This window comes from Schistocerca serialis, chromosome 2 (assembly GCF_023864345.2).
Source record: "Schistocerca serialis cubense isolate TAMUIC-IGC-003099 chromosome 2, iqSchSeri2.2, whole genome shotgun sequence".
NCBI classification, from domain to species: Eukaryota; Metazoa; Arthropoda; class Insecta; order Orthoptera; family Acrididae; genus Schistocerca; species Schistocerca serialis.
Genome location: NC_064639.1, coordinates 66,278,679 through 66,300,552, shown reverse-complemented (window position 1 = coordinate 66,300,552; position 21,874 = coordinate 66,278,679). Strand labels below are relative to the sequence as shown.

General features: G+C 43.1%; 1 protein-coding gene across 9 annotated transcripts in view; it reads right to left on the bottom strand.

Annotated features, from left to right (window-relative positions):
* The window catches only part of LOC126456768 (thiamine transporter 1-like), a 619,041-nt gene that overhangs the window by 37,320 nt on the left and 559,847 nt on the right, over positions 1–21,874 (bottom strand). The gene's annotated exons all lie outside the window — the stretch shown is intronic.

Here is a 21,874-nt window from a genome sequence, read left to right as displayed (position 1 = left end):
GAGTAAAAAGGTCATATGGACCAATTTTGTTCAAAGAGTTACAACGATGGCAATGAAAATTTGTGCCACACAGGGGCTTGAACCTGGATTTCTCACTGGAGGTGAGCGGTCGCCTTAACTACTTCGGCTATCCAAGCACAAATCCTTGTGATACAATCTGCACTCGTACATTACGTATTTCCCCATCCAAGAAGGACAAATTTATTGAGAGTCGACGGTCTGGGATTTGCGAATAAATATGAAATAGTAGAGACTGTCTCATTAAGAAGTACGATGCAATGTGACTTCAGTTTATCGTGCAAATCTCGTGCAGGAGATGCTCTGATTATGCCTTCAACTTTGGCCGCATAGTGGTGGTCGAGCTGACTGACCAATGGAGCAAACTTTACAGAATTGATGGTTATTCCTGCAAAATGAAAATTTGCTTCTACCTGCGCAAATCAAGGAGCTGATCTGTGAAGCCAAAATGACAGCAATCGCACCACAAGTGGTGACACTGTCAGACCTTCAGCGCTTACAGTGTCTTGCATTTTAGTAGTTAAAATACAGGGCTACTATAAATGATTAATTTATTTTCAAGTTCTATATTTTCCAAAGTATTACATGAATAAGTATGACTGATGCTTGAATTGGACCATAAACTCACCGAGTTTGCATTGCGCCCACCAGTTGGCGTTTTGAGTGCAGTGGCTTGACAAAATGGCAACAAAGCAGGAGAAGAGTTTTTGTGTGTTGGAATATGCGAGATGTTATCTATTACAAAAGCGCAGCTTGCATTCAGAAGAAATTATGGAAAATAACAACCATGTGAAGAGAGGCTTGCGCGTTGGTATCAACGATTTAAAGACACTGGTTGTCTCTGTGAAAAGAAAAGTACCATTCGACCAGCCATGCTAGATGTCACTGTGGGCTGTGTGAGGGAAAGTATTACATGCAGTCCAAAGAAATCAACAGCCCGCGCAAGTTAGGGACTTGGAATACCACAACAAACTGTGTGGAAGATTTTGCGTTGGCGATTACATTTCAAATTGTACAATTAACCGGGGCCATCAATTTTGCACCACAACGCAGGAAGCAACTATTTGAGAATGAACATTTTTGCCTCCAACTTGATATTTAGTGATAAAGTGATCTCTCATTCATCTGGCAAGCTTAATCGACACATTGTGAGTGCGTAGGACACTTAAAATCCTCATGAAATTGTAGTTCATGAACGAGATTCACCATAGGTTAAAATTTTCTGTCTGAAGGCACAGATGAAGGTGTCTGAGTTGTTATTCATCTATGAGAAAACTATGACAAGTACTACTAACCTTGATGTGTAGCAGTTGTGGTTGTTTCTATAACTGAGTGCTGATTCCAAGAATTTCGTCTTCGAATAAGACACGGCACCACGCCACTCGTGCATTGATGTTTGTCGCTTCCTACATGATGATTTTTCCACATCGCTGGATTGAGTGTAGATGTGAAGCTGATGTGGTTCTGTTCCCTTGCTTTTGGTTGCAGAAGCGAAGCTGACGCGGTTCTGTTCCCTTGTTCCCTGTCCCCCATCCCCCCCCCCCCCCCTCACCCACGTTGCCTGTATTTATTAATTTTGACATGTGATTTTAAATCCCGCGAGTGCGCATTCCGACATACAGTGCTCATGTTATAGCACCATTACACATGCGCCTGTGCGTCACTAGGGCTCGTGTACTGGGCTGCTAAAGGCGAGTGTGGCGATCATGTTCAACGCATCTTTCACGCTACGCGCACGCAGTCTGAACAACAGACTTTGCCACACTGTGCACACCTTGTGACCTTTTCCTCTGGGATACATCAAGGATCGTACTCCACCTGCCAAGAACACCAAGAACACATGAACAGCCCAGAGAACCCATCAATGCTATGTTGCTATATAAAGCATGGAACAAACTTGACTACCACTTGGACGTGTCTCTTGTGAACAGAACAGCACTCACAAAACATTTGTAGAGTGCAAAATGCAAAGTTGGTGAGTTTATGGCTGTATTCATGCATCAACCATATTTGTACATGTAATACTTTGAACAGTATAGAGCTTATTAAGTGAATGAACATTTACAGCAACCTTGTATTGTAGTAAATCACGAAAAGTTGTACTTCTTTTTCTTGCCTGTAGGCTTATTATGTCGGTGTCGTTAGTGTGACTACAGCAACGGTAATAACCTTTCGAACTATTTATGTATGTGTTTAGGTAAATCAGACTTGATAGCACACGAACTACCGGGTGATACATGTTGAGGATCAACAAGATCTTCAGACTTATAAACTGCAACAGAATAAGACAATGCACTATGCGTGATGTCTCCATTGCCATTGCTAAAGAACTTCTCACAGTATACTCCCATACAACATGGATAAAACAAAACAACCGCCGATTCCAAAACACAAGTGTTTTCGGTGGCTGGCCCTTGACGGTTACGAAACACAGTAGGTGACATATACTTGCCGCAGACTTACCATTACAGGCATACAAATGACAATAAAATTACGTAAGTCCTACCATTCCCTTTCATGGCAGAATGGGAATGGTTGCATACTGTGAAACAATGGCTCTGATCTGCCAGATAATTATAAACAGATAACCAGTTCTCAGTTTTGAAATTTTCCCAGTCTAAAGAGTATTCAATGAATTTTCGGGACAACAGCCGCATAACATTGACTTCTCGCCACTATTTCGGATGAGACACCCATTCATACGCTTTTAGGTGAGTGTTCTGCACTGCAACTTTTATTACTGTTTCGTTTATTCTTGTTCATCTGGAGGGTTTGGATGCACGTGTCTGTATCCAGTGGAGATATTCATTCAGATTTGAGGGTAGATAATTTTCATTCTTTGTTGACCATAGTCATTGTACGAGTCTCCTAATATGGAGAGGGGGATCACCAGTGTTGTTCCAACTCTGGCTGTATTGCGAAGCATGAAGATGCCAGTTCCCAGTTCTAACTTTTTACCAAATATCCCCGTGAAGACGCATGCGCAAAGGCAGCCACTGCATGAGCGACCTCTGTCGAGTTTCGTGCCCTCTTTGAATACCGCTCCATCTAATGACACGCAGGCGCATGTGTAATGGTGCTACAACATGAGCACTCTATGTCGGGATGCGCACTCGCGGAATTTAAAATCACATGTCAAAATTAATAAAGGTAACCGTCACTAGACATGTCGCTGGTCTGAATAAATTAAAGAAATCGCCGGGTCCCCCGCCGTATCTCGTAGAAAGCACCCATCACGATTAACAAGTATTCTGCTAGACGTATTTCCACTGATTCCATAGTAACAGAATCCCAGAAGGATCTCGCCAAGGCCAAGATTTCCATGGCAGAATAATCCACTGGATGTCCTGTGGAGCCGGCCGTAGTGGCCGAGCGGTTCTAGGCGCTTGTCTGGAACCGCGCGACTGCTACGGTCGCAGGTTCGAATCCTGCCTCGGGCATGGACGTTTGTGATGTCCCTTGGTTAGTTAGGTTTAAGTAGTTCTAACTTCAAGGGGCTGATGACCTCAGATGTTAAGCCCCATAGTGCTCAGAGCCATTTGAGCCATTTGTCCTGTGGAGATGCAGGACTCGTGTACTAGGCTGCTAATGGCGAGTGTGGCGATCATGTTCGACGCATCTTTCACGCAATGTGCACGTAGTCTGAACACTGTAGACTTTGCCGCACTGGGAATGCATTCCGTAGATTACAGCTCTCCGCAATCGAAAATGCGACAAAATATTGCCGATGTACGGGAGAGACTCCCTGGACTCGAATCACTCCTTCTCCTCTTGATATTATGGTGGTCACGTTCCTTTTTCCTTAAAGCTGCTCTGATCTGATGTGAAGAGTATCCATTACCTTTGAACCCTGATTGTAGGTGTTCGATCTCGTTTGCGAGGCTGTTTCCATTAGACACAACATGTACCCAGTGCACGAATATTCGAAGGACGCTCATAGTTTCTGACGGGTGGTGGCAACTAGAGGCCTGAAAGTGGATTGACCATTGGAACACCCCGTTTACCGTAAGTCCACATATACAGACCTGTATTTGCAGGCGTCTATCCATTACAAATTATGAACTTCCTTCGAATGTTGGTGCATTGATTCGTTGTATCTGATGAAGACAGCCATGCAAAGGAGCTGGAACACCTACAATCAGAGTTCAAAGATAATGGATATTTTCCACATCAGGAGACCATAGCTTCAAGGAAGAGAAACTTGATCACCCACAATATCAGGAGGAGAGGGAGTGCTTCAAGTCCAGGGCGCTCCTCCTAAACTTGCAGTGAGATTTGGTCGAAATTAGGGCAATCCTAAGAAAACATTATGCCAAAGTAATGTTCCGTCCAGCTACAAAGTCTTGTGGTCTTCTCGGTTTGGCAAGGACCGTCTGGTATAGGGGGGAGCTGGAATCCACAGAATACGATGCCATTGTGCAAAGTCTACATTGGTCAGACAACGCGCACAGTGCGTGAAAGATGCGTTAAACATGATCGCCACATTCACCTTTAGCAGTCCAGTAAGTTAGCCACAGCCGAGCATTGCATCGCCACAGGACATTCCATGGATTATTCTGCCATGGAAGTCTTGGCCTTGACTAAATCCTTCTGGGATTCAGTAATTAAGGAATCAATCGAAATACGTTTAGCGGAAGACCTTATTGATCGTGATGGCAGCTTTGAACTAGAATAGGCGTGGGACTTGGAGATTTGCTTAATGTCTTCAGAAAGATAGCATTTTCTGACCAATGACACATCTAACGACAGCTAATTTTACAATATACTTTGACATTTGAACTTTAAAATAACTCCATGACTGTGCATAACGAAAGAGAGCGAGTATCTACTATCACCATTATGAATGCCCCAGCGTGATGGAACAATATTCGACGAGAGCACGGAACTCAACACAGGTCGTTCATTGAGTGACTGCCTTTTTGCATGCATCTCCGCACCAATTTTTGGTATGACGTTAGAGGCAGCAGGGTAGAGGACGGGTACGAGCCCAAGGCGAGGAGGATAGGCAACCCGCATGTACGACGATACATCTACATCTACATCACTACCCTGCAATTCACATTTAAGTGCTTGGCAGAGGGTTCATCGAATCACAATCATACTATCTCTCTACCATTCCACGCCCGAACAGCGCGCGGGAAAAATGAACACCTAAACCTTTCTGTTCGAGCTCTGATTTCTCTTATTTTATTTTGATGATCATTCCTACCTATGTAGGTTGGGCTCAACAAAATATTTTCGCATTCGGAAGAGAAAGTTGGTGACTGAAATTTCGTAAACAGATCTCGCCGCGACGAAAAATGTCTTTGCTTTAATGACTTCCATCCCAAATCGCGTATCATGTCTGCCACACTCTCTCCCCTATTACATGATAATACAAAACGAGCTGCCCTTTTTTGCACCCTTTCGATGTCCTCCGTCAATCCCACCTGGTAAGGATCCCACACCGCGCAGCAATATTCTAACAGAGGACGAACGAGTGTAGTGTAAGCTGCCTCTTTAGTGGACTTGTTACATCTTCTAAGTGTCCTGCCAATGGAACGCAACCTTTGGCTCGCCTTCCCCACAATATTATCTATGTGGTCTTTCCAACTAAAGTTGTTCGTAATTTTAACACCCAGGTACTTACTTGAATTGACAGCCTTGAGAATTGTACTATTTATCGAGTAATCGAATTCCAACGGATTTCTTTTGGAACTCACGTGGATCACCTCACACTTTTCGTTATTTAGCGTCAACTGCCACCTGCCACACCATACAGCAATCTTTTTTAAATCGCTTTGCAACTGATACTGGTCTTCGGATGACCTTACTAGACGGTAAATTACAGCATCATCTGCGAGCAACCTAAGAGAACTGCTCAGATTGTCACCCAGGTCATTTATATAGATCAGGAACAGCAGAGGTCCCAGGACGCTTCCCTGGGGAACACCTGATATCACTTCAGTTATACTCGATCAGGCGCGGCTCGTAATTAAAGGCTCTGAGGCGGAGCCGCCCCAAAATATATGTTAAAGTAAATTTCGCAAGAGCGTATTACATAATTTAAATTATCAGGACGAATTTCGCATATTTCCCATTCCGATTAAAATAACGACGGTCAACATTTTTGGAACTGTTTGTATCGATAGATGTTTTCCGAATGGTTAGTAGTGTTTAGGCTGCGCCTTGAAACGTCCGTAATCTGCATGTAGTAGCGGTTTGGGGGCGTGGCTTCTACAAAGTACTGCTCTTTATGGGCGACCCGAAGGCTCAGAGCTTGCAGCCTAAGGGTGTCGTACCAACCACCACATATTTTTCACGTTCCACTATCTATGTAATAAAGGAATGTAGAGTGGCCGAAACTTCGCTATCCAATCTCTGTCTCTGCATATCTCTACTACGCTTCGATGCGTCATTAATCGACATTTAGTATTATTGTTTTGATAATGTTTTACAAAGTTGTTTTGTTTCTGCTATTGGCTATTTTATCCACATTTAGAATAAGTTTGCAAATATCCCGCCAGAGTGCACTACACTACAGTAACGTACCAGTACTGCCATCTAGCGAGAGTTTCATAAGTGGTTAGAGGACAAAACGCGCGAAATTTGTCCCGTTACTTTACCTTCCTTGCTTGCTGATGCTGACTGCTTTTGTTGATACCGTGTGATATTAGCAAGTTTCTTTTTCGGAGTATATTTTGCAGGATTTTAGTGAGTTTTACTTGCTGGTGAATACCTGCAACATACCGCGAGTGTGAAACAAGCGCAATATGAATTCAGTGTGCAAATTAATAGGTAAAAACTTGGAACACGGCCATAGGATGAAAGTGAAAGAACTTGGTGCTTCCAGACACGCATTAAAGATCTCTCCGAAACGCGTCTTTTCATATGATTTGCTGCAAAGTGTCAGAAAATGCAATAATGACGTATAAAAACACTAACCAAAGATTTTAACACGAAGTTAGCTTCTAATGATATTTAATACCTGATTATAGAAGATACAGTACGTAAAATTATGGGTAGAGCATGATCTGCCCACCCCCTCCCCCTGAATTCTTAGTTGTTTACGTCAGACTAATCTGTAGCGTAACCCGAGGTCTATGTTGGCTCTGATCAATAAATGCCACAGCCTTCCCCCGTATAGAAACCACGAGCCGCGCCTGTACTCGATGATTTGCCGTCTATTACTACGAACTGCGACCTTCCTGACAGGAAATCACGAATCCAGTCGCACAACTGAGACGATACCCCATAGGCCCGCAGCTTGATTAGAAGTCGCTTGTGAGGAACGGTGTCAAAAGCTTTCCGGAAATCTAGAAATACGGAATCAACTTGAGTCCCCTGTCGATAGCGGCCATTACTTCGCGCGAATAAAGAGCTACCTGCGTTGCACAAGAACGATGTTTCCTGAAACCATGCTGATTATGTATCAATAGATCGTTCCCTTCGAGGTGATTAATAATGCGCAATTTTCCAATCTGTAGGTACAGATCTATCGGTGAGCGTGCGGTTGTATATGATTGCTAAGTAGGGAGTTATTGTATCAGCTTAATCTGAATGGAACCTAATCGGTATACAATCTGGACCTGAAGACTTGCCTGTATCAAGCGATTTGAGTTGCTTCGCAACCCCTAAGGTATCTACTTCTAAGAAACTCATGCTAGCAGCTGTTCGTGTTTCAAATTCTGGAATATTCTATTCGTCTCCCCTGGTGAAGGAATTTCGGAAAACTGCGTTCAATAACTCCGCTTTAGCGGCACAGTCGTCGGTAACAGTACCATCGGCACTGCGCAGCGGAGGTATTGACTGCGTCTTGCCGCTAGCCGCTAGTGTACTTTACGTATGACCAGAATTTCTTCGGATTTTCTACCAAATTTCGAGACAATGTTCCGTTGTGGAACCTATTAAAGGCATCTCACATTGAAGCCCGTGCCAAATTTCGCGCCTCTTTCAATTTTAGCCAATCTTCGGGATTTCGCGTTCTTCTGAACTTCGCATGCTTTTTCCGTTGCCTCTGCAACAGCGTTCGGACCTGTCTTGTGTACCATGGGGGATCAGTTCCATCTCTTACCAATTTATGAGGTACGAATCTTTCAATTGCTGTTGCTACTATATCTTTGAATTTGAGCCACATCTCGTCTACATTTGCATAGTCAGTTCGGAAGGAATGGAGAGTGTCTCTTAGGAAGGCTTCTAGTGACACTTTATCCGTTTTTTTTTTAAATAAAATTATTTTGCGTTTGTTTCTGGTGGATTTGGAAGAAACGGTATTGAGCCTAGCTACAACGACCTTGTGATCACTAATCCCTGTATCAGTAATGATGCTCTCTATTAGCTCTGGATTGTTTGTGGCTAAGAGGTCAAGTGTGCTTTCGCAACCATTTACAATTCGCGTGGGTTCATGGACTAACTGCTCGAAATAATTTTCGGAGAAAGCATTTAGGACAATCTCAGAAGATGCTTTCTGCCTACCACCGGTTTTGAACAAGTATTTTTGCCAACATATCGAGGGAAGGTTGAAGTTCCCACCAACTATAACCGTATAAGTGGGGTATTTATTTGTTACGAGACTCAAATTTTCTCTGAACTGTTCAGCAACTATATCATCGGAGTCTGGGGGTCGGTAGAAGGAGCCAATTATTAACTTAGTTCGGCTGTTAAGTATAACCTCCACCCATACCAATTCGCATGGAGTATCTACTTCGACTTCACTACAAGATAAACCACTACTGACAGACACAAACACTCCACCACCAATTCTGTCTAATCTATCTTCCCTGAGCACCGCCTGAGACTCCGTAAAAATTTCTGCAGAACTTATTTCAGGCTTTAGCCAGCTTTCTGTGCCTATAACAATTTTAGCTTCTGTGCTTTCTATTAGCGCTTGAAGCTCAGGGACTTTCCCAGCACAACTACAACAATTTACAACTACAATTCCGACTGTTCCTTGATCCAAGCACGTCCTGTATTTGCCATGCACCCTTTGAGATTGCAGCCCACCCCGTACTTTCCCGAGGCCTTCTAACCTAAAAAACCGCCCAGTCCACGCCACACAGCCTCCGCTACCCATGTAGCCGCCAGCTGAGTGTAGTGAACTCCTGACCTATTCAGCGGAACCCGAAACCCCACCACCCTATGGCGCAAGTCAAGGGATCTGCAGCCAACACGGTCGCAAAACCGTCTGAGCCTCTGATTCAGACCCTCCACCCGGCTCTGCACCAAAGGTCCGCAGTCGGTTCTGTCAACGATGCTGCAGATGGTAAGCTCTGCCTTCATCTCGTAAGCAAGACTGACAGCCTTCACCAAATCAGATAGCCGCTGGAATCCAGAGAGAATTTCCTCAGATCCAAAGTGACACACGTCATTAGTGCCGACATGTGCCACCACCTGCAGCTGGCTGCACCCTGTGCTCATCATGGCATCCGAAAGGACGCTTTCCACATCAGGAATCACTCCACCCGGAATGCACACGGAGTGCACACTGTATTTATTCCCCTCCTTAGCCGCCATATCCCTAAGGGGCTCCATTATGCGCCTAACATTGGAGCTCCGAACTACCAATAAGCCCACCCTCTGCGATTGCCCGGACCTTGAAGGCTGAGAATCATCCTCTGAAACAGAGCAGGCAGCTGCATCTGACTCAGCCAGAGACAGTACCTGAAACCTGTTTGTCAGACGCACCGGGGAGGCTTTCTGATCAGCCTCCGGGGACGTCTTTCGCTACCTGCTATGCCTTGGAACGACCTCCCAATCAACCACAGGCGAGGGCTCAGCCCCACTGCGGGCAGCAACCGGGGCAACCACAGCGGCAGACCGATCTGGGCACAGACGGGACGTGATACCCAAGTCCGGCTCCCCACAGTGGTGCCCATTGGCAACAGCCACAAGCTGCGCGACCGAAGTCAGCGCCGCTTGCGGCTGTGAGCGAAGGGATGCCAACTCAGCCCTCATCCGAACACAGCAATAACAGTCCCTGCCCATTCTAATCGATGTTGAACAACAGTTACTGAAACACGAGTCCGTGCCTAGATAACGCAAGGGAAACACGCAAAGAATGTATGAACTAACCTGTACAAATGCCTAACGACTGCGCTACAATCTGCCTGAATTTACGATTACAGTAACTAAAACTCGAAATTACACTTCCTATACGAAACTCACATGCAATTTAAGTAAGAATCTACGAAGTAAACACTAAAGCGCGATGCTACAACTCTCAAATACTATAATACGCCCGAAATTTATGAATTAAACAATGCAAGTACCCAAAAACACGCAAAGAAATTAAGAATTAAACTATGTAACAAATAAGTAAGCTAGGAGTATACTACTTGCTGCTGGCAGCTGCTTATCCAACGGCGGCAGGGAGCATGATACAATGCTGTGCGCTATGATAAACAGTAGGATACCAGTGAGAGTTCTGCCCATACCTTAGGTGAGATAAGAGAGTATCATGTCACACATCTGGTGTCAGGTTACCCACTTGGGCTTGTTGGGTCCCCACTTCCTGTCCCCTGGAAAACCACCGGGAATTGATCAAGATTACACAGGGGCATCACCCAGGCAGCAGTGCGACTTATATTCAACGGCATGACATAGCGCTATAGTCGTAATGTGTCATAAAAATGATGGCAATCCCGTCTTCCCCTCCCTCCCGTCCCCACCCCTGTGGACCAATTGGCATTAACAACACCCTCCACATCTTCATCTTTTACGGCAGGGACGCTTGAGTGGCAGGGGTTGCTATGCAGCTGGGCACCATAGGGAAGAGACATATCTATTTGTTGTAACAAATTACGTGGCGCCAACAAAACAACACGCAAGTAGATAAGCAACTACACTGATTTTTACATATTTTTCAACGTTTTTCTCAATTTTATGTATTTTCTCAAATTTTCTATTTTGTAAGTGGAGAAACATTGGATCACAGGGAGAGTTTGTAAGCTGTATCCAATTGTTGATAACAAATTACATTAAGACGAGTCAGTTCGGTCACATGACAAGAATGGCAGGAAACCTAAGATTACCAATGAGGATAGAGCAGCCCTTCTTTCTCCCCCTTATTATCCTGTATAACTAGCTCAACTGTATAGGCTTCTTAATTCAATGTCTGTGCATTATGAGAAAAGGTTCAGGTCTGTTATAAACAATAATACCATAAGGGCTTACTGTGGGAACAATAACAGTGATAGGAAAACAGATTATGGTTTATTGGCAATTTTTTGTTAACAATTTGTTCTTTTATTTGCAATATTTTCTGATGACATATCAGACACTGTTCTTTTAAACAACACTATTTAAGCCTATAATTTGGTATGCTGTTTTTTTACAATTTTTTGATGTGTTTACACAGCTGTTTTTTCTTATTTGCAATAGTTTTACTTACAAATGCGTTTTCTCCTTCTTATGACTATCTGAAACAAGAACTTAAATTCTACGTCTCCCATTTTTGTTTCTATATATGCTTTCATGCAACATTTACATTTGCCTTCTAATAGATATCTTTCGATATTTTACACCGGTTGTCTCTCTGATCATTCTATTTACATTTCTTAATCAATTATTTCAGTATATCAAGTATCTAATCAATGATTTCTGTTTTATATAGATGGGAAGCAGAACTTAGCAGGAGAAAGTGAAGAAAAAAGAACGCACGCACACACACACTCGCGCGCGCGTGCGCACACACACACACACACACACACACACACACACACACACACACACAATTTTTTTTTACAAGTACACGAACTGTGGCAACGCCTTTGTGAAGGCACCTCTTGTAATCATCAATCATTAGAGCCTTTGAGACCGCACGATGCACACTTTCAGCTAGCCTCTAGGTGGCATTTGTACCTTTACAGTGGGTGTACATACACACCACAATTTGTGAAACCATTTGCCTCGAACTTTATCAGAGCATGTGTTTTGAGGTGATATCCCAAAAGGACTATCAGCTGAATAATCATACATGTCGAATTCTTTGTGACTGTACCTAATTACTTCACATGGATCTCAGCCTTTCACCCAGTAGATGAAAGTATCGTACGCACACAAAGTCACTTGGCGTCATCAGTCTGGCTTTGCGAACTTGTAGTAAGAACTGTATATGTTAAGTTTGGAGATATAGAAAGGTTTCGCGAACTGCACTTTAATCTTATTCTTCTCCACAGCAACTAGTACTTCACTGAATATGGTGACCCGTTTGAAACTTGGTGTTACATGTCGCGCCAAAACGCCGTTTGCGGTACTAACATTCGGTATGGTTTTTTCGCAAACTGATTTATTCATTAATTTGTAAAAGTGCTTTTGGCGATCACACGTCACGAGAGCCCTCTGTTCGCTACTCAAATCAATGTACTCCTTCAACCAGGGATCCTGCTTGAAGGAGATTCGGTGGGTGACACTAACAATTTTCATTTCCAACCTAAGACATTGCTGGTGGTTTCTGTAATGAATTATATAAATTTGTTTTTTTCCCCAAAGTTGTCAACAGCTTCAGGACAGGACCATATCGCAGGGTTAGACGCTCCAGACATAAAGGCAAGTCACGGTGCTCATCGTGCAGAAGGGTTGAACATTCCAGCTCTACATCCAGAACATATGCATCATCTGCATCCGCAGCCACATGTTTGATCTTCTTCCTCAGTCTGTCGCTTTCTCCTTTGGAAATCCATCGGAACCTCCAAATGGCAGGCTTTGTTGCATGCCTTGCCTATAGAGGTAGTTCAGATCCAGGTAAAGATAGTAACTTAAATCATCAGATGGCCTGTACTCCCCCTCACTCCTTGGCTCACCTGTGCACACACTGGCAAAGGCCACAGCGAATCCCGCGTTCGAAGAATAGGAGCTGTCAACATCGGTCACAAGTTCAAAGTCGGCACATTTCTTCCTAAGCACTGCGTCCCAGAAAAGCTCAGGCACGGTTAAATAGAAGGCAGAATCCAGAGGGTATGTGCCCAGACACACATTTTGGAACTAACCAAAAATGTCTGTGCGCAGGTGAACGTCAGTGTCCATGTACATTTGGCACATTTGCCTAAATTAGTGACACAGTGACGTAAGTACTACATCAAAATGTCTGGCGAGAAGTCTTGGATGCATTCTTAGAATAAGAGCACCAGGTGCCTCTTAATTAACAGAGAACTGCACTAAAGGTTGGTTATGTGTGTGTGTGTGTGTGTGTGTGTGTGTGTGTGTGTGTGTGTGTGAGAGAGAGAGAGAGAGAGAGAGAGAGAGAGAGAAAGAAAGAGAGAGAGAGAGAGAGAGAGAGAGAGAGCGCTCATTGTAGACCGCTTGGGGAAAAAAATACAGATTTAATTATTTATACAGAGGGATGGGTAGACATGATGTCGAAGGTACACTCAAGGAAACAAACTATAGATGAGGCATTCGCTAGAGTGAAGCTGCAGCGAGTACATACACTATGTGATCAACAGTATCCGGACACCTGGCTGAAAATGACTTACAAGTTCGTGGCGCCCTCCATCGGTAATGCTGGAATTCAATATGGTATCGGCTCACCCTTAGCCTTTACAACAGCTACCACTCTCGCAAGCATACGTTCAGTCAGGTGCGGGAATGTTTCTTGGGGAATGGCAGCCCATTCTTCACGGAGTGCTGCTCTGAGGAGAGGTAACGATGTTGGTCGGTGAGGCCTGGCACGAAGTTGGCATTCCAAATCATCCCAAAGGTGCTCTATAGGATTCAGGTCAGGACTCTGTACAGGCCAGTCCATTACAGGGATGTTATTGTCATGTAACCACTCCGCCACAGACCGTTCATTATGAACAGGTGTTCGATGGTGTTGAAAGATGCAATCGACACCCCCAAATTGCTCTTCTACAGTGGGAAGCAAGAAGGTGCTTAAAACATCAGTGTAGGTCTGATCTGTGATATTGCCACGCAAAACAACAAGGGGTTCAAGCCCCCTCCATGAAAAACACAACCACACCATAACACCACCGCTTCCGAATTTTACTGTTGGCACTACAAGCGCTGGCAGATCACGTTCACTGGGCCTTCCCAGTAACCACACACTGCCATCGGATCGCCACATTGTGTACCGTGATTCGTCACTCCACACAACGTTTCTCCTCTGTTCAATCGTTCGATGTTTACGCTCCTTACACCAAGCGAGGCGTCGTTTGTCATTTACTGGCGAGATGTGTGGCTTATGAGCAGCCGATCGACCGTGAAATCCAAGTTTTCTCGCCTCCCGCCTAAATGTCATAGTACTTGCATTGGATTCTGATGCAGTTTGGAAGTCCTGTGTGACGGCCTGGATAGATGTATGCCTACTATACACATTACGACCCTCTTCAAGTGTCAGTGGTCTCTGTCAGTCAACAGACGATGTCGACCTGTATGCTTTTGTGCTGTACGTGTCCCTTCACGTTTCCACTCCACTATCAAATCAGAAACGGTGGACGTAGGGATGTTTAGGACTGTGGAGATCTCACGTACAGACATATGACACAAGTGACACCCAATTACCTGACCACATTCGAAGTCCGTGAGTTCCGCGGAGCGCCCCATTCTGCTCTCTCACGATGTTTAATGACTACTGAAGTCGCTGATATGGATTACCTGGCAGTAGGTGGCAGCACAATGCACCTAACATGAAAAACGTATGTTTTGGGGGTGACCGGATACTTTTGATCACATAGTGTATGAGAAGGATAGCAACAGCGCTTTTGCCTTCTGCAGAACAATGGTGCATTCTAGAGAGACAAGACGAATCTGTCGTACTCCTATTAGTTCTGTCTGTGTGTGTGTGTGTGTGTGTGTGTGTCTGTGTGTGTGTGTGTGTGTGTGTGTGTGTGTGTGTGTGTGTGTGTGCGTGCGTGCGTGCATGCGTGCATGCGTGCATGCGTGCATGCGTGCGTGCGCGCGCGCGCGCTCGATGAACCAATAAGGTTCTCTTATTCTGAATGCTGTGGCATTCTCCAAAGCAATAGTTACTAGCCGCATGTGATACGTGTATGGACTCGTAAAAAATATTTTGATGAAGTGTAAATTTCAGAATCGGAAAATATTGATCACACACTAACGTTCCTTTAGATGTAATCATGGGGAGTTCCCTGACAAAGGATAAAAACTGGCTCTCTGGATAGCACGGGCAGCACAATTTTTGATCTACATGACTTAGATTAGCTCCTAATACAATTGCTTAGCGTTTGTCTATTTATTTAACCTCATCTTTGCCACATTTAACCATTTTTTCGACTGTTCTCTCCTGTTGTATCAATTATGACAAATTTACTGTTTTCCACACATATACAACGGAGTTTTTTGGTGGAGAGAAAGCGTGTTGACGTAGAATGGTCTTAGTCACTGTCAGCATTGATACTGCTCCATACGTCATGGCTACAGCGCTGTGCGGCAGGATAGTTTGGGTCCTCCAAACAGCTAGATCTGTCCGCTTGTGACCACCTGTATCCATCCCTTGCACTTTGTCGCCATAGGTCATTATAATTTAAATAAACAATTACTGTCTTGCTGTAAAGTGGTCTGTGTGTCTTTAAAGTAAATTTCCTTCATTAGTAGGCGTTTCGTGTGATATCATGCATACAGAAAAATCACATCCTGCTGGCCATGGAGCATTCACGTTGCAGCACACGCATAAATTGGTGTAATTACGACAACAGGTATAAAAGTATACAGGTATGACCGAAAAGTGTGATTATGAGCCTTTACATGGATGTTTTATACAAATCATCAACTAAACTGTGTTTGACGTGTGCAAAATATCAGCTGTCTGTCTACAGTTTTAGTTATTTAATGTGGAAATCGATTACGTAAACTAGTGATGGTAGAAATCCACGTCGCAGAGTGCTAAACACTACTCGGGCTGGTAGCGTTCCGATACATACTCGCTTCTGTATCACTCGATAACGGTAGATGACTCACAGGTCATAGAGACCGCCCGGAACTGTTATATGGTGTTGTGTAGGGCCCTCGCTACGTTCCGTAATTATTGTTAATATTATTGCACAAGCGGTGTGTGGAGGACTCTGAACAACATCTGATGCTTACATCGATTGCTTCCGTGCTAGTGGATATTGCAAAGGTGCGTTACTAAAAGAACATGCACAGTATTCTTTGACAGGGTATGTCTAATGCGTTGGATACTGAGCTGCAGATGCTGGCTGTAGTGCGCAAGGGCCTCAGATAGTCGGTAAATTCTTCATACTTTTTTAACAGCGGGAAGGGGTGCAACGTGATGGAACAGTGTGCCAACCTATACTGAAATATCAGCAGCGCTGAGCGATATGAGCGCTTACGCAAGGCCGCAAGCAGTCTCCATCGTGCCTGAAATCACGTGACTAGAGATCAGGAGTGCGGCCGCACGGGGAGGCACATATGCGGTACAGAATCGCACTGGCAGCTTTTCCGCCCCTGTGGAACAGGGCGAGGGAGAACTCATTTCTTCCTTATTTTGTTTTCAGAGTATCGATTGTTGTGTTCATGTACCCGCTGAGTATGACTACTATTTTTGTCAATTGTTGTATTTATTTTTAGAAGAACCACTGTAGCTACTGTTGCAGTCTTTACGACTTAAATTACAGAATTGATTTTGGCAGTTGGCCGAGGGAACCTGACTGATCAGATGCCCTTTAATTGCTTTCCCCGCGGAAAAAGTGGCACGTCGATATTTGTTGTAATTTGGGATTACATAATTTACACTTATGTAACAGGTGTTTTTCATGCACAGCATAATTGTTATTGTGAATGCACGTTTCTGATGAGTTAGACTTATTTTTGTTCAAGGCTGCACAAAGGAAAATTTGTTTTCTTATGACAAATTACTTGAAAAATTGGCAGGGCGGCAAATAAATCGTCTCCTCATATCTGTGGATGCTACTACGAGTCGCATACTCTCCACTAGGCGCTACATCGGAAACAGCAAGTTCAGAAGAAAGTGATGAAAATTTACGAAATAGAGCCATTGAGTCTTATTGAAGCATCAAGTCGGACCCTCTCAGTAGGCTGCGCTTCTCTGTAACGCTTCCTTCGCTGTTGTATGAAAAGTTAAGCCCACAGGAACGGTTAGGGAAAGACTACATTTCAAAGAGCGGGCAGAAGCGCAACTATACTCTCTTAATCATAAGACTGAACCTGATATAAACAATACGCCATGTACTCTTCTGCGTTTGCTTGAATCTCACTGGATTTCGTTTCATGTGAGAGGAAGCCAAGTTGTGTCCAGTACAGTCAAGTTCGAACGTAAGGATACTCTTACACGCGCATAGACTGAGTGATAATGCGGGACAACAATTTTACCGGCGCACTGAACTTGGACGGCACTGGCCAGCCAGCTGGTCCAACTAACCTGCAATGATATGAGCAGTTTCAGTTCAGACGCAAAAAGAGAAGAGCAAAGAAAGAATATAGCTTCGAATATCATTGAATTTTTAAAGTTAATGAAATAATATGCGGCAAAACTACAGCACAACCACACGCTGCTTAGGTGACCTGACGAAAAACATAAAATGCTGTCGTTCTCACCTAACATAGTGTTCTACTTACAAACAAGAGTGGTGATATTTCGTAAGTTAAGCACAGGGCAATTTTTCTGAGCGAGCTATGTGTGAGCAATAGCATACTGAGTCAGTCGTCTGGTAATATCTTAGCTCCTTCCTTATTCGAATCCGAGTCCAGCAATTTAATAGTCTTGTTATTTCTAGGGCCAAGTCTATTTACTTGATTCCAGATCAGTTCTGTTGTGTGCATATTGCAATAGTACAGTGGCAAATGTAAAAATGCAGCATTTGCACGGTGTGCTTGATGTGGTATCGATAGCTACGATGCCACAGCGTAGGTGCAAGTTCATAGGTTGGCACTACTACACCGACGACAGCGCCCTCTAACAGGCGCTGTTCAGCTCTACGAGCGCCGCTGCAGATGCTACCCATTTCATCGAGAGGAGGCGGCCGGCACACTTGGCTCCAGTTTCGCTTCATGTAGAGACTTCGCACTACTTAAGACAGGTCTAAGCCTTCGCACCTACGTGCTCCTCAGTGCAAAGTTAAGAATTCACGTTATTATGTATTCAGCAATTATTGTGATATAGTTAAATCATTTCTAAGAGCAGTACCGAGAGATTTTCATCTTTTCCTGCTCCTACTCACTTCCTACATTCATCCTACCCTTCAGTTTACAGGAGCACACCCATGTGCCGCCTTCCAGGCGGGATACAAAACTTGATATTGTGAAAATGATTTTCATGTTTCTGTGATACTTATCACCCTGATTCGTGTGTAACGACATCTGAAGTATAAAACAATGAACAATCCAAATAAAGACAATATGGTTTTTCATTTTTGCCCTAAAATATTAACTTACGTTTTCTTAATTTAAGCAGATTTTGTTACCAATCTTTAATAAAATATTGATTATTAAGAATTTCTATTTGAAATGAAACAGGAATTTCGCTTGCAGTATGTAATTAGAAATAAGGCGACGAGCATTATTCATAAAAAGATGATGAATTTTACAATAACGAGATGTAGGTATTTCAAATTGAACGAAGAAAAGACCATCTCGAGACTGATTATAGCAACTCATGAATTGCATTAGGTTATCAATCTACTACGCTACTGACTCCGCTCTGCATCCAATGTGTTACTTGTATCGATCCTGTATCACAGTCCCTCGGAAAACTTCAAAGCTGATTTTTCTCTTAAATTTACGAGAAACATTAGGATCAACCTATTTTCCAGGACTTTTTAACCGTGTTCCACATGTGTGTTTCACTACAGAACAGAAAAAGCCTCGGCCATTTTCATACTGCGTATTAACTGCGTGACAATCAGCACAACAGTACCACGACCGTAACTGTACATGATTTTTAAATAAAAAAAATTCACAACTAAAACGTCATCACGAAAAAGTTGATGGCTGTTAATACATTATAATAACTAGGTTACATTTAACGTAACTTAGTAATAAATAATAATATCTCTAATATATAAGTAGGACCTACTTCGAACGTAACATCACAGTGAACGTGTGCCGCGGCTTCTGACCAATCATCTTGTTTCTGTTTGTTTACATCAGGTTTATTCTTACACTGAACAGAGTATAGAGAGAGGGATTTAAGATTATTTTGACATTATAATATTAGATACTTTGGTCTGCAGAAAGCAAATTTTATTTCATGTACAGTCAATTAACCTTGAACTATGGACTTCGCCAGTAGTGTGGAGGCTTACGTGCCTCAGCGATACAGATAGCTGTACCGTAGGTGCAACCACAACGGAGGGGTATCTGTTGAGTGGCCAGACAAACGTGTGGTTCCTGAAGAGGTTCCTTTCCAGTAGTTTCAGGGACGACAGTATGAAGGATTGACTGATCTGGCCTTGTAACATTAACCAAAACAGCCTTGCTGTGCTGGTGCAGCGAACGGCTGAAAGCAAGGTGGGACTACAGCCGCAATATTCCTGAGGACATGCAGCTTTACTGTATGGTAAACTGATGGCATCCTCTTGGGGAAAATATTCCAGAGGTAAAATAGTCAGCCATTCGGATCTCCGGACGGTGACTCCGCAGGACGATGTTGTTACCAAGAGAAACAAAACTTGTGTTCTACAGTTCGGAGCGTGGAATGTCAGATCCCTCAATCGGAAAAAAAGGTTAGAAAATTTAAAAAAGGGAAATGGATAGATACAGTGGGAATTAGTGAAGTTCAGTGGCAGCAGGAACAAGACTTTTGATCTGGTGAATACAGGGTTATAAATACAAAATCAAATAGGGGTAATGCAGGAGTAGACTTAATAATGAATAAAAAATTAGGGGCGCGGGTAAGCTACTACGAACAGCATAGTGAACGCATTATGGTAGCCAAAACAGACACGAAGTTCACACCTACCACAGTAGTACACGTTTATATGCCAACTAGCCTCGCAGATGACGAAGATACTGAAGAAATGTATGATGAGATAAAAGAAATTATTCAGATAGTGAAGGGAGACGAAAATTTAATAGCCATGGGAGACTAGAATTCGATAGTAGGAAAAGGAAGAGAAGGAAACGTAGTAGGTGAATATGGAAGGGGGTAAGGAATGAAAGAGGAAGCCTCCTGTTAGAATTTTGCACAGAGCATAACTTAATCGTAGCTAACACTTGGTTTGAGAATCATGAAAGAAGGTTGTGTACATGGAAGAAGCCTGGAGATAGTGGAAGGTTTCAGGTTTAAAATTGTAAGACATTTCCAGGGGCAGATGTGGACTCTGACCACAATTTATTGGTTATGAACTGTAGATTAAAACTGGATACACTGCAAAAACGTAGGAATTTAAGGGGGTGGGACCTGGATAAACTGAAAGAACCAGAAGTTTTAGAGTGTTTCAGAGAGAGTATTAGGGAACGACTGACAAGAACAGGAGAAAGAAATCAGTAGAAGAAGAATGGGTAACTTTCAGAGATGAAATATGGAAGGCAAGAGAGGATCAAGTAGGTAAAAAGCGAAGGCTAGTTGAAATCCTTGGGTAACAGAAGAAATATTGAATTTAATTGATGAAAGGAGAAAGTATAAAAATGCAGTAAATGAAGCAGGCAAAAAGGAATACAAACGTCTCTAAAAAGAGATCGGCATGAAATGAAAAATGGCTAAGCAGGGTAGGCTAGAGGACAAATGTAACAATATAGAGGCAAATATCACTAGGGATAAGATAGATACTGCCTACAAGAAAATTAAAGAGACATTCGGAGAAAGGAGAACCATTTGTATGAATGTCAAGAGCTCAGATGGAAAACCAGTTCTAAGCAAAGAAGGGAAAGCACAAAGGTGGAAGGAGTATATAGACAGTCTATACAAGGGCAATGCACTTCAGAGAAATATTACGGAAATGGAAGAGGACGTAGATGAAGTGATATGGGAGATATGATACTTCGTGACGAGTTTGACAGAAGGCTGAAAGACCTAAGTCGAAACAAGGGCCCTGGAGTAGACAACATTCCATTAGAACTACTGATAGCTGTGGGAGAGGCAGCCATGACAAAATTTTTCCATCCGGTGAGCAAGATGTATGAGACAGGAAAAATATCCTCAGACTTCAAGAAGAATATAATAATATCAATCCCAAAGCAAGCAAGTGTTGGCAGATGTGAAAATTACTGAACTATCGGTTTAATAAGTCACGGCTGCAAAATGCTAACATGAATTCTTTAGAGATGAATGGAAAAACTGGTAGAAACCGACCTTGGGGAAGATCAGTTTGGACTCTGTAGAAGTGTTGGAACACGTGATGCAATACTGACGCTACGACTTATCTTATAAGATAGATTAAGGAAAGGTAAACATATGTTTCTAGCGTTTGTAGACTTCGAGGAAGCTTTTGACAATGTTAACTGAAATACTCTCTTTCAAATTCTGAAGGTGGCAGGGGTCAAATATAGGGAGCGAAAGGCTATTTACAATTTGTACAGAAACCAGGTGACTGTTATAAGGGTTCAGGGACATGAAAGGGAAGCAGTGGTTGGGAAGGGAGTGAGATAGGGTTGTAGCCTACCCCCGATGTTATTCAATTGTATACTGAGCAAGCAGTAAAGGAAACGAAAGGAAAATTTGGAGTAGAAATTAAAATCAACGGAAAAGGAATAAAAACTTTGAGGTTTGCAGATGATATTGTAATTTTGTCAGACAGCAAAGGACCTGGAAGAGCAGCTGAACGGAACGGATAGTGTCTGCAAAGGAGGATGTAGGATGAACATAAACAAAAGCTAAACGAAGATAATGGAATGTAGATGAATTAAATCAGGTTATGCTGAGGCAATTAGATTAAAAATGAGACTTAAGGTAGTAGATGGGTTTTGTTATTTGGGGAGCAAAATAACTGATGATGGTCGAAGTAGAGAGGATATAAAATGT